This window comes from Protomyctophum parallelum (assembly GCF_964188405.1).
Source record: "Protomyctophum parallelum genome assembly, chromosome: 3".
NCBI classification, from domain to species: domain Eukaryota; kingdom Metazoa; phylum Chordata; class Actinopteri; order Myctophiformes; family Myctophidae; genus Protomyctophum; species Protomyctophum parallelum.
Window position 1 is genome coordinate 43,841,538 of NC_139698.1, and position 14,215 is coordinate 43,855,752.

The following is a 14,215-nucleotide window of genomic DNA, read 5'->3' on the forward strand; positions in this document are numbered from 1 at the left end:
ATAGTCCCATAGCCTTACTGCAGGGCAGAATCGAAGCAGTAGAAGGCTATGGACCAGAGCTATGAACCACTGCTCTACAGTATATTTTGTGCAGGTGAGGCACAGGAAGACTGTATCCACTATCCAGTCCAGTATGATTCCAGACTAAAATGTTAGGGAGGGCCGACCAGTGTAGAAGAATTCCAATAGACAAGACAAGTTATTTTTTGCTTGGTTGCACTCAGGTGTCGCTCTCCGGAAATAGCCAGTCTACTAGCTCGCAACACTTGCAGATCTGCTATTTCCGGCAGCTAAGTATAATTACATATTCCATGCTACCATGGCTTGCCAATATACATTTTGGTTAAAGCGGCACTATGCTGCTCATTAAATGAATACAATTTAATTTATTTTGTGGACAAGGCAAAATAAAACATAGAAGTCCGCACACTGTAACTTTGTAAGCTAAATAGATTAACATTTAGACACAGAGTCTACTGTCTTCATCAGACTCTGTGTCTTCATCTTCATCTATTCAACAGACTATGACTAAAAGTAAAACTAAATCAGAATTTGAAATTGGCTGTCAAAATAACACTGGTTGAAAACCACTGCACCAGAGACATGAACACTTAGAAGTGGAATAATTCCTCCACTAGAGGGTAGCATATGTTAGATGATAAGACATCTTTAATTCATAAATAGACCTCTGGATGTGAGGTGTGGGTTCTGTGCTGTATAATAATACTATGCCAATGTGCAGCAATATGTTTTTAAACTATTACAACAACTGGGAGCAACCGGAGAAAATTTATTAATTAAAAAAAAAATTGTAAGCACTTGACTTGTTGACAATAGTATACCATGTTCTGTACTTATTATGAATTATATTTTTGATGAAATTTGTTTACACACACATTTGCACTCAAAGTACTACAAGGGACATAAACTATCAAGCTTTTTTGTCTATGCTTTTGGCAGTTTTGTCAATCAATCACATGAGCAACCAGGGTACAGTTTGTGGCTAGTGGGCTAATAGATTTAATGATATGCTAAGAATTCAAACAAGCAGTTTTTGGGAAACTGTTGAGTTTTTGTCACAAGTGGAGAGAAACAAAACAGACCAAAGTGAAAAATGGGGATACGTTTCTTTAACATAGTTTTATCATAATAATTGCTTTATTACTTTATGGTTTGGTGACCAAATCATAGGTCTACTTTGCAGCATGCTACTTAGTAGGCATTCATTTCTTTGTGAGAATCCAGGGGGGAAAGGCATTTGTGAAGGCTACTATCACAATAATCTCTCAAGAACCTATTCCAAGCTGCACTACTGAATCTGTCAGCAGGGGCAATCAGAATCATTGTATAGGCCTACATTGGGATTGACTGGAACGGTAACTGGTAAGCACCCCACTGGAGGAGGAGGGCTGAGGGCGGATAAAACGGGCCAACAACCATGTTATCCACATTCTATTGGGTGGCGCCATAGACATAGAAAGGTAGACACCTCCTTTGGCTCTGGGGCGTCTGCATCTTGTGACGAGGCAAGCTTAGTTGCCAAGCTTCCGCATGCGTCACAGAAGGAGACGTTCGGTCCCGGAAAAGACACGATTTGATTGGCCAGTAGTCACTCCAGAGGCAGAGACGCAGCATGCCTTGTTCTGCACTTCCGCTTGACTTCCTTCCGCCTTGAGGTGTCTAGGTTTTTGAGCGGTGCCAATGCTCCTATGATTGGCCGAGTGTGTTCCTATGTGTCTATGTACATCTGTTTGGGGCAAAAACGTACCGCTAGATGACTCAGTGGTCGTCACAAACGCACGCACGCATGCACACGCACGCACGCACGCACGCACGCACGCACGCACGCACGCACGCACGCACGCACGCACGCACGCACGCACGCACGCACGCACGCACGCACGCACGCACGCACGCACGCACACACACACACACACACACACACACACACACACACACACACACACACACACACACACACACACACACACACACACACACACACACACACACACACACACACACACACACACACACACACACACACACACACACACACACACACACACACACACACACACACACACACACACACACACACACACACACACACACACACACTCTCAGTTCACATGTTGGTGTGATTTTTATCTATGAGCTGTGCCCCCAGAGGCAAATTCAAGGAAACAAACAGCAGAGGGCACTGTTTTTTCTTTTTTTTGCTGATGTGTTCCCAGGTTGCTATCACAATGGCATGCATACTTTTTTACCACTTTTGGGTCTGTTGATGGATTGGTTGATTGAATATGTTATTAGCACGTATTAAAAATATGTTTATTCCACAGTATAGTTATGCACATCTATACAAAAATAATAGCCATTTGGCCCATTTCGATTGTGGTCCTATTCAATTTATCATCAAAACATACAATACGAAACAACATACATTGTTGAGGATGTCTTTTTAAGTATTTGGGGCTGTTTCTGGAGGTATGCTCTGCTAATTGAGAATGACTGAAATAGCTCGCTGTAAGGTTTTGTATGGCTCTTGAGGGCTGCTCTTGGTGAATTGTTCCGTGAAGTGACCCGCACACTGAAGCAAAGTGGTGAGGTGTCTCTACTGAGGGGGTGGGGGAGGGATAACTACTAACTGGTGAGGTGTCTCTATACTGGGAGGGGGAGGCATGGCATTGCTGTCGTGCGGAAATCTCGTATCTCCATATTTGAACTTTTTTTTCTTTTTATTTCTTCCATAAATTAATGCAACACGTCATACCAGCTTCAGTGTAACACAAAATAGCTGATGTACAACAAGCTCACAAGTCACAACGCTTCACATCAGCGAGCAGTGAGCTTGTAGATCCGTTATTCTTTTTTTAAAGATTTGTTTTTGGCTTTTGTGCCTTTTATTGATAGTTACAGTGAAGACGGACAGGAAAGAGGGAGAGAGAGAAGGGGAGAGACATGCAGCAAAGGTCGTCATGGACGGGATTCGAACATGCGACGCACTGTCAGGCCAGAGCCTATATGTGGCATGCGTCTGGACCACTAGGTCAGCCGGGCGCCCAGATCCGTTATTTTTTTTAAAGAGTGGCTAATTCTGTCTGGGATTTATAAATATTGAACCACTGATAATATTAACAGATATTACATTGGATGCATTGGATTATTTTCCTGAAAAGTAATGGAGAAGGACATACAAGGTTTCCACCTGACAGTGACGAGTGGTGTGTTCATGTTCAGAATCAGAGCTGGTGGTCGGGGGTGAAGTGAAGCCACCCTCTAGTCGTGTGTGTGTGTGTGTGTGTGTGTGTGTGTGTGTGTGTTTTAGAGGGCGTATGCAGTTTTGCAGCTGCATGTTGTCTGCGTGTGTGAATAAGAGGAGAGAGGGGGCAGAGAAGGTTCAGAAGTGTTGGAGCAGAAAATCTGTCTTTCTCTCCCTCTTTCTCTATCTCTCTCTCTCTCTCTTTCGACTACCTCTTTTCTCCATCTCCCCCTCTGTCGTTGGGCCAGACGTAAAGCAACAGCAATTTGTGCGATTTCACAGCTCACTGGGTCCCTAAAGCTCTGACAGCCTTGCACCGCGAGAGGCAGAGGAAGGGGGAGAGACGAGAGAGAGGAAGATGGAAGGAATGAGGAAGAGGCCAGAGAAGAACAGATAGGATATCAGATGTGAATATAAAATTGATGGTGAAAATGACAGGTGGAGTGATGGGGCCATCAGCAATGGGGATGTGACATTTGATGGAAAGGAACAGTGTCTCACAGCATTCAGTGATGGCTCCCTTACAGCATCTTCTGCTCCATCTGGTATTGAGTTGTTATGTATTAATTATTAAATTATTAAATAAAAGGACCCAAATCTTCTAAACAGAATTTTCAACAAATGACCTGTCATCAATATGTGTTAACATGTATTTTGTTTAATGGTTTCTAAGATGTGTTGTTGTGCCCCAAACTGCTATTACACCAAAGATATTGTAGATAGCACATCCTTTTTTTATCATGTTTTTTACTTGGGAAAAACATGAAGCCTGCGCCCACCAAAGATGGCACTAATGAATAACTGTCTTAACATCTCACCATCAGTTCTGCCTATTCTTGCAAGATCTATGAGGGTCTTTGTCGATTGCAGGAAAGCTTAGATCGTGACCCTGAGTGATTTAATCCGTTCATCAGTCCATGCACTCTTAGCATTTGATGGGTTCCGTTTGGGTGGTCATTATGCTGCTATAAGATGTGAGACTTGTGCCCTTACAATGGGGTCACTACCTCAAGACCTCAAAGGACTACCATCATCATGGTCTGGTCGTAATCTTAGTACAGCAAGGGTATAGAGTTGTAGGAAGCTTTAGACTATAACAGTTATGTGGTGCTTTTCAAATGTTGTGACTTGTGGCTGAAACACTTAACACGTTTTATACAGATGTGGCAGTCAGTCAGTTTGTTGATGTCTTTGCCAATTCATCCTGACGTTCAATGGCTATGCTACAACTCTGTGTAACCAGAACCCTGCAGCAATGCAATTTTGAGCCTTGAGTTTTCCATTCTTAGGTCAGAAACCTGACCAGGCATCATGCCAATGGATAGTCAACAGAGAGAGGGAGTGAGAGAGAGGCAGAGATACACAGAGTAGACACATAGATACCAGTGATGCTGATGTGGAGGGGTCAGAGAGAGAGCGCTTGTGATAAGACGTGTCACCTGAGTGCTTTGTCTTGGTGGCAGGGGGTCAAGTGAGAGCTTGAGTAAAGGGGGGTGTGTGGGGGGGGATGGGGGGGGGGGCGGTTCAGGACATCTGGGCAGTCTTTGAAGGGGTCAGCCACGGGACAGGAAACCTTCTTAATCCCCCCAGATGGGCCTGCCCTGTAGTAGAGGATTTGGACCTCCGCTTGCTCTCCCACCCACAACAGTAGCTAATTGACGCCCAGTACTTCGATTGCAGCACTTCCACTCAAAGCCCCACATGCTTTCACAGGGATTTGGAGCTTGACTGGGAAATCCTTTTATTATACCTGATGTCACTAATGCTACCAGTATAATATTATCTCACCATGTGGTATTGCAATTGTGATGATAAATACAAGGATACATTGGCTAGACTAGACAGACAGTTTACTAAATGACTAATATATTCACTTGAGGTTTCAGGCAAATTACTCTCAAGTAATACAGTATAAGCACATAATACATACTCAAAATCCCCATATATGGTGCCCAGGTCTCGTGACATCACGTGACATAATCAGGGATGGAGATGTCATAGTAACTGTGGCCTGCTGTCGCAATTAAGCCCATACAGTATATAGAGATCCCTGATGTCATCAATATTGGCCAGCAACTCTACATCTGACCTCAAACCCTTAGTTCTCCATATATGGATATGTCAGAACCTGTTCTGACATTCCATATGTTGATCCTTACCCATCCATCCTTCTTCTTCGATGTCTCCCTTTTGACTGACCATTCAAACTCAAGACTGGCCTGCCCCAAAGTTATTAGTGCAGCCGCACCCGGCACCCGACGAAAACTAGAGTTCTCAACAGGCCCGAAAAGTCCTTCATCAAACCCTGTACACTCAAGAGAATGTCCCTGCTACCACCCTTAGATCACCATATATGCAGCTGACCTGTTCTGACATTCCATATGTTGATCTGACCTCATCACACCCTGTACACAAGACATGCTCCTTATATGGCTCCTTATATGACGACCGTTGAGCCGATTCTACTCTATGGCTCCGAGACATGGACACTTTCAAAGAAACAAGAGAATTGGTTGGATGGCACGTACACCCGCCTTCTAATGAGAGCGCAAAATCCGTCTTGGAAGAGCCACCCATCAACTAATCTAATATACGGCAACCTTCCCCGTGTTTCTTCACTGGTCCGATCCAGAAGAGCGCAGTTTGCCGGCCACTGCTACAGAGCTGACAATGAGGTTATATCTTCCCTTCTTCTCTGGAGTCCTGTCTCAGGGCGGACCAGAGGTAGAAAGCTGTCGTTCCCTGATGTCACACATGCTTCAGTAGGCAGGAACTGGGGGTGGCAATGAAGGACCGGGAAGTCTAGCGTAGCATTGTGGAATCCATGATCTCGACCGCGGTCGAAAAATGATGATGATATGGCAGTACAGAATTCATTCCATGTTGATCTGACCCCCCATGCCAAAGCGCCAGCGCCTGCCCTGCAGTCTGCCGTCAACGAGGTGGATGCATGCACGCTACCTCGCCCTTAGGCGTCTTACTGGTACTAAAGCAAGGTTCTAAAACAGTTAGTCCCAATACTTGATTCTGATTGGCTGGTTACCGTTGTAAAATCCACGATAATCTACACCTTCAATCACTTTATATCATTCCCAGCTGATCCCGCAGCTCTGTAGCTGAACTTGGGAAGGGGAGCACTTGATTGCCTTACACACGCTGGCCGTGCGGGCGTGTAAGCACCGCCCGCACTCATATGACTGTGAATGTGTCGCTCCAGGCGTCAAGACATCAAGTGCTATTCTCCCGTCACATAGCATGTGAAAAAGGAAGTGTGTCTGGCTCGCTCTGGTGGGCGCAAAGCGTAGCTACTTGTGAATTTAATAGTTTTATTAGGTTAATATTGCTATGTTTGTAACCGTTTACAAAAGCAATAAGCCACGTGAGGTCCCAGTGTACCGTGGATTTTATAATGGCTGAGAGGGTAGAAGACCTACGCCTCTCAGCCATTATAAAATCCACGGTAACCTGAGACCTCACATGGCTTGCTTTAGTCTTAAATTGTGTGGCTAATTGCTTTTATAAAATGGTTACTGTTGTGTTGCCACGACAACAGAGCAGCGTGACTTAAATAATCATTTCTACAAGAAGTTTCTATGCATTGTTTACATTTAAGAGACACTACAGCTAGCTCTGAATCAATATTGAGTGAGCTAGCCTAGCTAACAGACTAAATCACTGCGATGATTTTGCATGCTAATACTCAACTGCATAACCCTTTTCTCACCTAAAATTTTATCAGAAACAATGTTTCAAGATTCTGATGTGAATTGATTTCACAATTTGTTTAGCACTGTAATTTGATGGCATGTGGTCACATGTGTGAGTTTTGCAGTTTAATGCATTTTACAACGGTTCAGCCAATGATCATCAAGTACCTATCCATTTTGTGTGATTGTGAGAGTTTTTCATGACAATGCTGATTGTAAGAGGAAATCTGTAACCTGAAATTGGTTATATTTTAAAGGTAGTATCTGTGATGTAATAACAAGACTCTTCAAGATCTCGGACATGGACATGTGTGTGTCCAGACTTATCTATGACATATGACACAACATTTGGGCAAGGTTTCAGCCCAATAGACTTCCCAATAGACTTTCATATAATGATTCATAATTACTGTATGTGGAAGCGAAAATGCATGGAGGTACGTATTGGCTTACTAGGGGGCGGCCATGGCTGAATTGGTAGAGAGGCCGTCCCGGAAAACCCACGAGGTGCTCCTGAGAAAGGCACTTAACCTCTAAACTGTTCCCTCCCTGGGCACTGTATCTTTCCCACTGCTCCTAATACTTTTAAATGCAGAGGACACATTTCTATGTGCAAATTTGTCTAATAATAATAACACTTTATTTATTTATTTTAAAGCAGCTTTCATGACATGAAATGCAGCTCAAAGTGCTTTACAGAGCAATAGAGAAAAAAAGAAAACAAAAGCAAAAGCATATACCGGTAAAACTTTTGAATAAGGCAATACAGCAATATACTACAATAATACATATAAATATAAAATCTGGGTTACAAAATCGTGGGATAAAAAAGTGTGGAAGTATGTCTTGACCTGTGCTTTAAAATGTCTACAGAGGTTTGTGAGATTATTTTTCCAGACGGCTAGCGTCCTACAAAGCCTTGTCGTAAAAATGTTAATTCAATCTAGAAGTTTATATGCCAATATTGAGGTTATGTCTTTTTTCTATAAAGCAGTGATATTTACAGCAAAATCCTCACTGTTATGTTACCTGAGTGTAATAGCAGGTACATTGTTTTTTACACTTTCAGTTAGTTAAATTAACACACAGATTGTATTGTATAGTATAGATAGAGAATGAGAGAGTGGGGCTACTGTCCTTGTACATGTCTTTCTTTCCGATAAGGAGTATTGAGGACCCCTCCTCCCATATACCATTACCATAAAGGCCGAGGGGGTCAAGTGAAGGTTCTTGCCCTGACCAGCCAACTGGAAAACTCACAGGTTCACAGGTCATGGATAAGCCGCCCTATTGGCTGATTGGTCAGACAAATCAAATTAGCATCCCCTGGTGATCCCCTCTTAAATCACCGCCCATGAAGAATTAGAAGAGGTGGCCATACGTTTAATTTGATTCGTACTTGAGCAGCACATATAGGACGGATATCTTTCAGTGTTATTGAAAAGGCTACAATTTTGATTGAACGTGTCTAGAGCAATATACTGTATCCAAATAGTATCTTTCACTATTGTAATGATTTAGACATTTTAGTATTATGCAATTATGCCTCACATGTGTACAGTATGTGGAGTTTTGGCAAGAAACAAGGAAAGAAAAAGTATAGTAAAAACACTGACGTTTTATGACATGAGGACATTTTATCTGATGCTGCTATCACCGCAATTTCATTTCCATTCCATTCCATGACTTTGACCTTCCCTCCTCCTGCATTTGATATGCAGTGATTTATCTGCCAGATAAATTTGTTGCCTCTTGTTTAAGATGGGGCACGGGGTGGGTGAGGGGCGGGGCAGCGCTGGTGTCACACACTGGGTCAAAAATAGCAGCTCATAAATTTATGGTAAGTGACTAAAAAGACTGAGACAAAAGGTGTCAATTGTGGTTGAGGGAAGAGAGGGTAAAAAGGTGAGTTCAGGATTGGGTCAGAAAAATGGAGGGGGAATTGTTTGAAGACAAATGAGAGAGGATTTACTTCTGAGATGCTTGAAATGACAAACACAGAAGCAGCCATCATGGGAGACCTTACCTTGAGTGAGATTTTGCATTAAGACAGCTTATCAGTCATTTTGACAGTTTGAGGTTAGAGGGTCCATATAAGAAGTGAAGGGCAGTGCAGCCCCCAACACACTTTGAAATAACAAGGCTTTAGTCACAGCTCACCTGTCCAGAAAATGTTTCTCACGTGTACTTCATAAGTGTGAACTTCGTCTTAATGAATAGCAGAGATTAGAATGGCTGCTATAATTTCCAATAATATAACAATATAACATATTTAACTTGTGTATTGTGTATTTTCGTCGAAGAGAAGTTGAGGGGAAAAAGGAGCATACCTAGTAGAGCCCTGAGAGACCCACCCCGGTCAAGTATATAGAGTTCAAGTTTTAGTTTTCGAAGAGGAATTAGGAAATTCAATGAAATCAATACAATCTTTGAATGCCATTTTCTATAATGGCTTGCTTGCATCTTATTCATTTTCATTTTTGCATGCATTGCAGGTGACAATAACATCTATGCTATGCCACTCCTTTCCTGGCGTGGCACTCCTTTTATTCACAGTGTATATATATCAATGGGTGATGACGATTTAAATTCAATAAATTTGAGACTAGCTTATAGTAATTGTTTAGTCAAGAACATTTATAAAGCACTTGTAATAAGACTGTGGAGCTTGTATCGAATAACACATGAGAGAACAATGTAACCCAACCATATGTGACTGCAACCTAGCAACACAACTCATTTCACTCTTGGATTTGGCAAAAGCCCAGAGAATACAGGACACTGAGTCCCACATATTGTACATGGAGTTTGTTGGTGAGTGCTCCATCTCATTCACCACCTGCAGTTGGGCCACAAATGAGGTGACTAATATCAGTGCCAAGGGTCGCTTGGTCAGAGTCGCACAGCTCAATTTGGACTGCAACGTTGTGGGAGGAGAGCTGTAGCTGTAGCGGCCAGTACACAGAGCAGATGTTGTTAGCTCACTATTAACGATGCCTAATCACTAATTAGGGAGGAGTAGAGAACGAAGCCTCTGCTGAGAGCCCCGTGAAGGGAACAGTCTGGCAAAGGGGAGGAATGATAGCATAATAACTGGAGTCATACAAAAACAATCAACAGGATTCATGGGAGTTGTTGTACAGTACATAAATCCATATGTGCTCAAATATTTCCTACGTTCCTGCTGTAGCCTTATGCTAATCTAGCAAAGCAATATATAAAGGTCTGGTGATTTAGGGGAACGCGAAGGAAAGAAAACAAAGCTAATGTGCTCCATTGTTGTCTTTGGGTTGAGTCACAGTGGCTGTGACCGGCTGGGATCTGAACTGTATATGACCTTGGGGTCAATCCCAGTGTTTGTTTGTTTTGGAATATGACTAACATTGGTCTGGTGATGCATTTGCCCTGTGGACCTTGCACAATGAGGAAATCAAAAGGGAGAGAGTGAGTGAGAGGGAGGGGGGGAGTGAGACAGACAGAGAGACGGACATAGTGAGAGAGAGCAAGAGAGAGAGAGAGAGGACCAGATGGGAGACGGAGATGGATTGGCCGGGCTAACAGGCAGATGTTTATGGGCCATTATTTACAAGCTCTTTAATCTGGGCTATTTCCTCGCCCTTGGCAATGGATAGGTCTATGGGTCATTCTGCCTGAACTCCTGCACTACTGGTCATACATCTCATAGGCCTACTGTAAGAGGGGCAGGCAGCGATAGAAAGCAACAAGAAAAATGGGGAAAGACGCGGGCAGGGGAAGTGAAAAGGACGGAGGAAGAAAGTCTAGAAAGAAAGCCATGGAAGAAGAGAGATCGGAGAGGAAAAGGGAAGAGAGAAGGCAGAGATGAGGATGAATTAAGCAATATTACACGAGGGGTGTTCTTTATCGTTAGGGCGGCTGTGGCTCAGGAGGTCGAGCAGGTCGTCCAATGATCCCTGGGTCGGCGGTTCGAATCCCGGCTCCTCCTGTCCACATGTCGAAGTGTCCATGGGCAATACACTGAACCCTACATTGCCTCCAATGAGTTGGTCGGTGTGAGCTTGCCACCATTGGTGTGTGAATGTGGGAAGTGAGGACGCTGGCATCGACTGTTCGCCGCTTCAACCTCCCATTGTATGAATTAATGAACCATTAAAGCGCTTTGAGCACTTAGAAAAGCGCTATAAAATGCAATTAATTATTATTATCGTCATTAAAGGAGATTCAACTTTTTCAATTTTGTGGGTCTTGCGCTCCCCTGTGTATTTTCTATCCCCACAAATGTGCAATTTGTGCAATCAGGATTTCTTGTCATATAGCGGCTTTTATAAGCAATATTACACGAGAGGGGGTTCTTTATCGTCATTAATGCACGCCTGTGGTTCCGAAAGGTATCACAGAAGTGCATTAATGACTATTTCATTTTTCAATAACAGATGTAGCCACTATGACCACAAATGTCCTAAGAAACTATCTAGCCTAGCCACCGAGTCTGCTGCACTCTGAGAGAAAAGCATGGCTGAATTATTTGTTTTGATTAGCCATGCCATTATCGTGGTTTAAGCATGGCTAGAAAGCGGTTTCAACTAATCAGATAGCTTCCTCGAAACGACCTGTTGTATAATGCCATTTATGTGATTTTCAGATGTCGTACAGTAGTCTTAGTAGTTAGTACCAGGTGAAACAGAAATTATTTGTATTGTCCAACACATGATCTGTAACTTTAATAATGGATACGCATCAGAAAAAGGAGGGGTGGGGGGGATACATAGGACTGACATGAGATGACATGCTTGTGGAAAGAGGGGAGTGGAAGGACGGGGCACATTGCACGATGATCAGATGAATGGGCCATTAATAGAGGAAGAATAATTGAGAGAAGCAGCAAAGTGTCTCTCCTTTCTAAACACTAAGTCACGGCTATTTTGTCACTTTTCTCCTTCAGTCTTCATCTCTTTGCCATTCCTCTGTGTACATTTCAATTAGATGGGATTTGTATGATGCTACTGTATGAATGCAACTCGTATGCCTTGTCCACCCCTCCAGACCTACGCCTAATTTTCCCATCTGCTGCTCAATGAATATTAGCCCAATTGCTGTTCATATCGATTCACACTGAGGTTAAAAGCTTTCAAGACCTTGGCTTGGCTATGGGTTGCCTGGCAACAGTTCAATACAAACCCTCAACGTGACCCCACTAGCCCACACGGGAAGATTCAAGTGGGATGGGATAGTAAGGTGACGATGAGGGTAATGGGAAGGGGGGTGCATGGGTCCGGCCAGATAGCAGAATCTCAGGCCTTGATTTCTATCCCCCATCAGTGATTAAAAGCACCCCCTTTAGCCTGACATGGTGACCTTAACCCTTGGACCTCTCAGCTCTGGGGTCACTTAACCTTGAACCCAATTACAAGATAAGGTTATTTAAGTGTGACCCGGGTTGCGCGCCTCACTCAGTTAATAGGACAGGCTCGAGGAGAAAAAGGCCAGCACAGCTGATACGCTTCTAGGCTAATTCACCGGGTTGACAAAGGTCGCGGCGGGGCCCATAAAGAACGGAACGTAACTTCGATTTCTCATGCAAAGTGAGACTCAGCAATACGATATGGTGGTGGTGGGGAGGGCAAATCGCAGAGACAGCAAAGCTTGTATTCAGATAGGATGGTTTCATCACCATCACCAGGTGCCATCGCTCTGAGTCTACAGTTTGATCTAACTATGCACAAAACTTTGCCCGTCCATTTACCATTATAGGATGCGTATCTGACATAGTTACTTGATCTGATTTGACACTGAGTCTCATTGTTAAATCAACCCTCCAGATTTTCCTGTGCATGCCTTCAGTATTGTTCCCGTTCAGTATACAGTTTGAAGAATTAATTTTCATAACACATCTATTTTGGGAAAACACCTTGATGTTTGTCATATGGAAGCTCTTACGGCCGGGCTACACTGGAGATGGAATGGAACCGTACCGCGGGCGGAGCGGAACGGAAGCAGAGTTGGCTGCACTAACGTCCCAAGTGGAGTTCCTTATTCACTGTTTTTTCCTCTGATGAAGAGGCGAATGGGTGCTAACTGCAAGGTTGCCAGTTCGAACCCGGGCTCCCCCAGAGTTGGTGTCGAAGTGTCCTTGAGCAAGACACTGAACCCCTAATTGCTCCTGATGTGCTGGTTGGTGCCTTGCATGGTTTCCGCCGCCATCAGTGTATGAATGGGTGAATGTGCATCGCACAATCTATGTAAAGCGCCTTGGATAAAGGCGCTATATATGCACCAATTAGTCAAATATTTTTTATTTAAGTTTGCACATTTTAGGACAGACAACAGATACATGACACAACAAATACAGAACAGATACAGAACACCAGTACTGAACATACATGTATAGTGTATAAAATTATGAGATGCAATGTAGAAAAATAAAAACCAAAAACTGTATGCTAATGAAATCAACTATAACTGGAATAAAATTAAAATAAATATTAGGCCGCTATACCAATATGTATGACACCTGGATTTACCCAAGGAATAAGTATGACAACTGAATCTACCCACGGAATAAAGGTTGTCCTGTGCTCTCATTGGCTGTAATATGGACCTTCTCGGGGTGCCGTCGCAACCCCGTTCATACTGTATGATGTAGGATGAAAGCATATTGGTGAGCGCTTTTATCGCCGCTGGATCTTTTATTTAATTATGCACGCACATTCCCACTAGGCAGATGTGAAAGATGCCAAAATCAGAAAAACACATGTTTATATTACTCCTACACATTTCCAAACATCACAAACGTTCCTGACCTGGTGGAGACCTGTGCTGTGGGGAGCACTTTTTCTAGTTATCATTGAAATAAATAGCCTCTCAGTATTCTCTATCATTCCATCATAATATGATGGAATGATAGAGAATACTGAGAGGCTATTTATTTCAAAACAACTGATAAGTGAACATTAAGTGTTCTATATTATACTAACACTAACACTTAATGTTCACTTATCAGTTGTTTTAAAGGGCCACTTCGCCCCTTTTGCAACCAGATCTTATTTTAATGATGTTTGGGAGACAATAAACACTTTCCTGGGGTTTTTAGATATTTTAGTATTTCAAAGTGTCCATGGGCTCCATGATGTCATGGCTCACTTCCTTCCTGGACTACAATTCCCATAATGCTTTGGTCCACTGCTCTTCCTTGTGGATAGGAAGAGCTAGGGGTAGTCCAAGGAAGCTCTTAGAAGGAAGTGAAGTGGTCACGTGACTGGGCTGC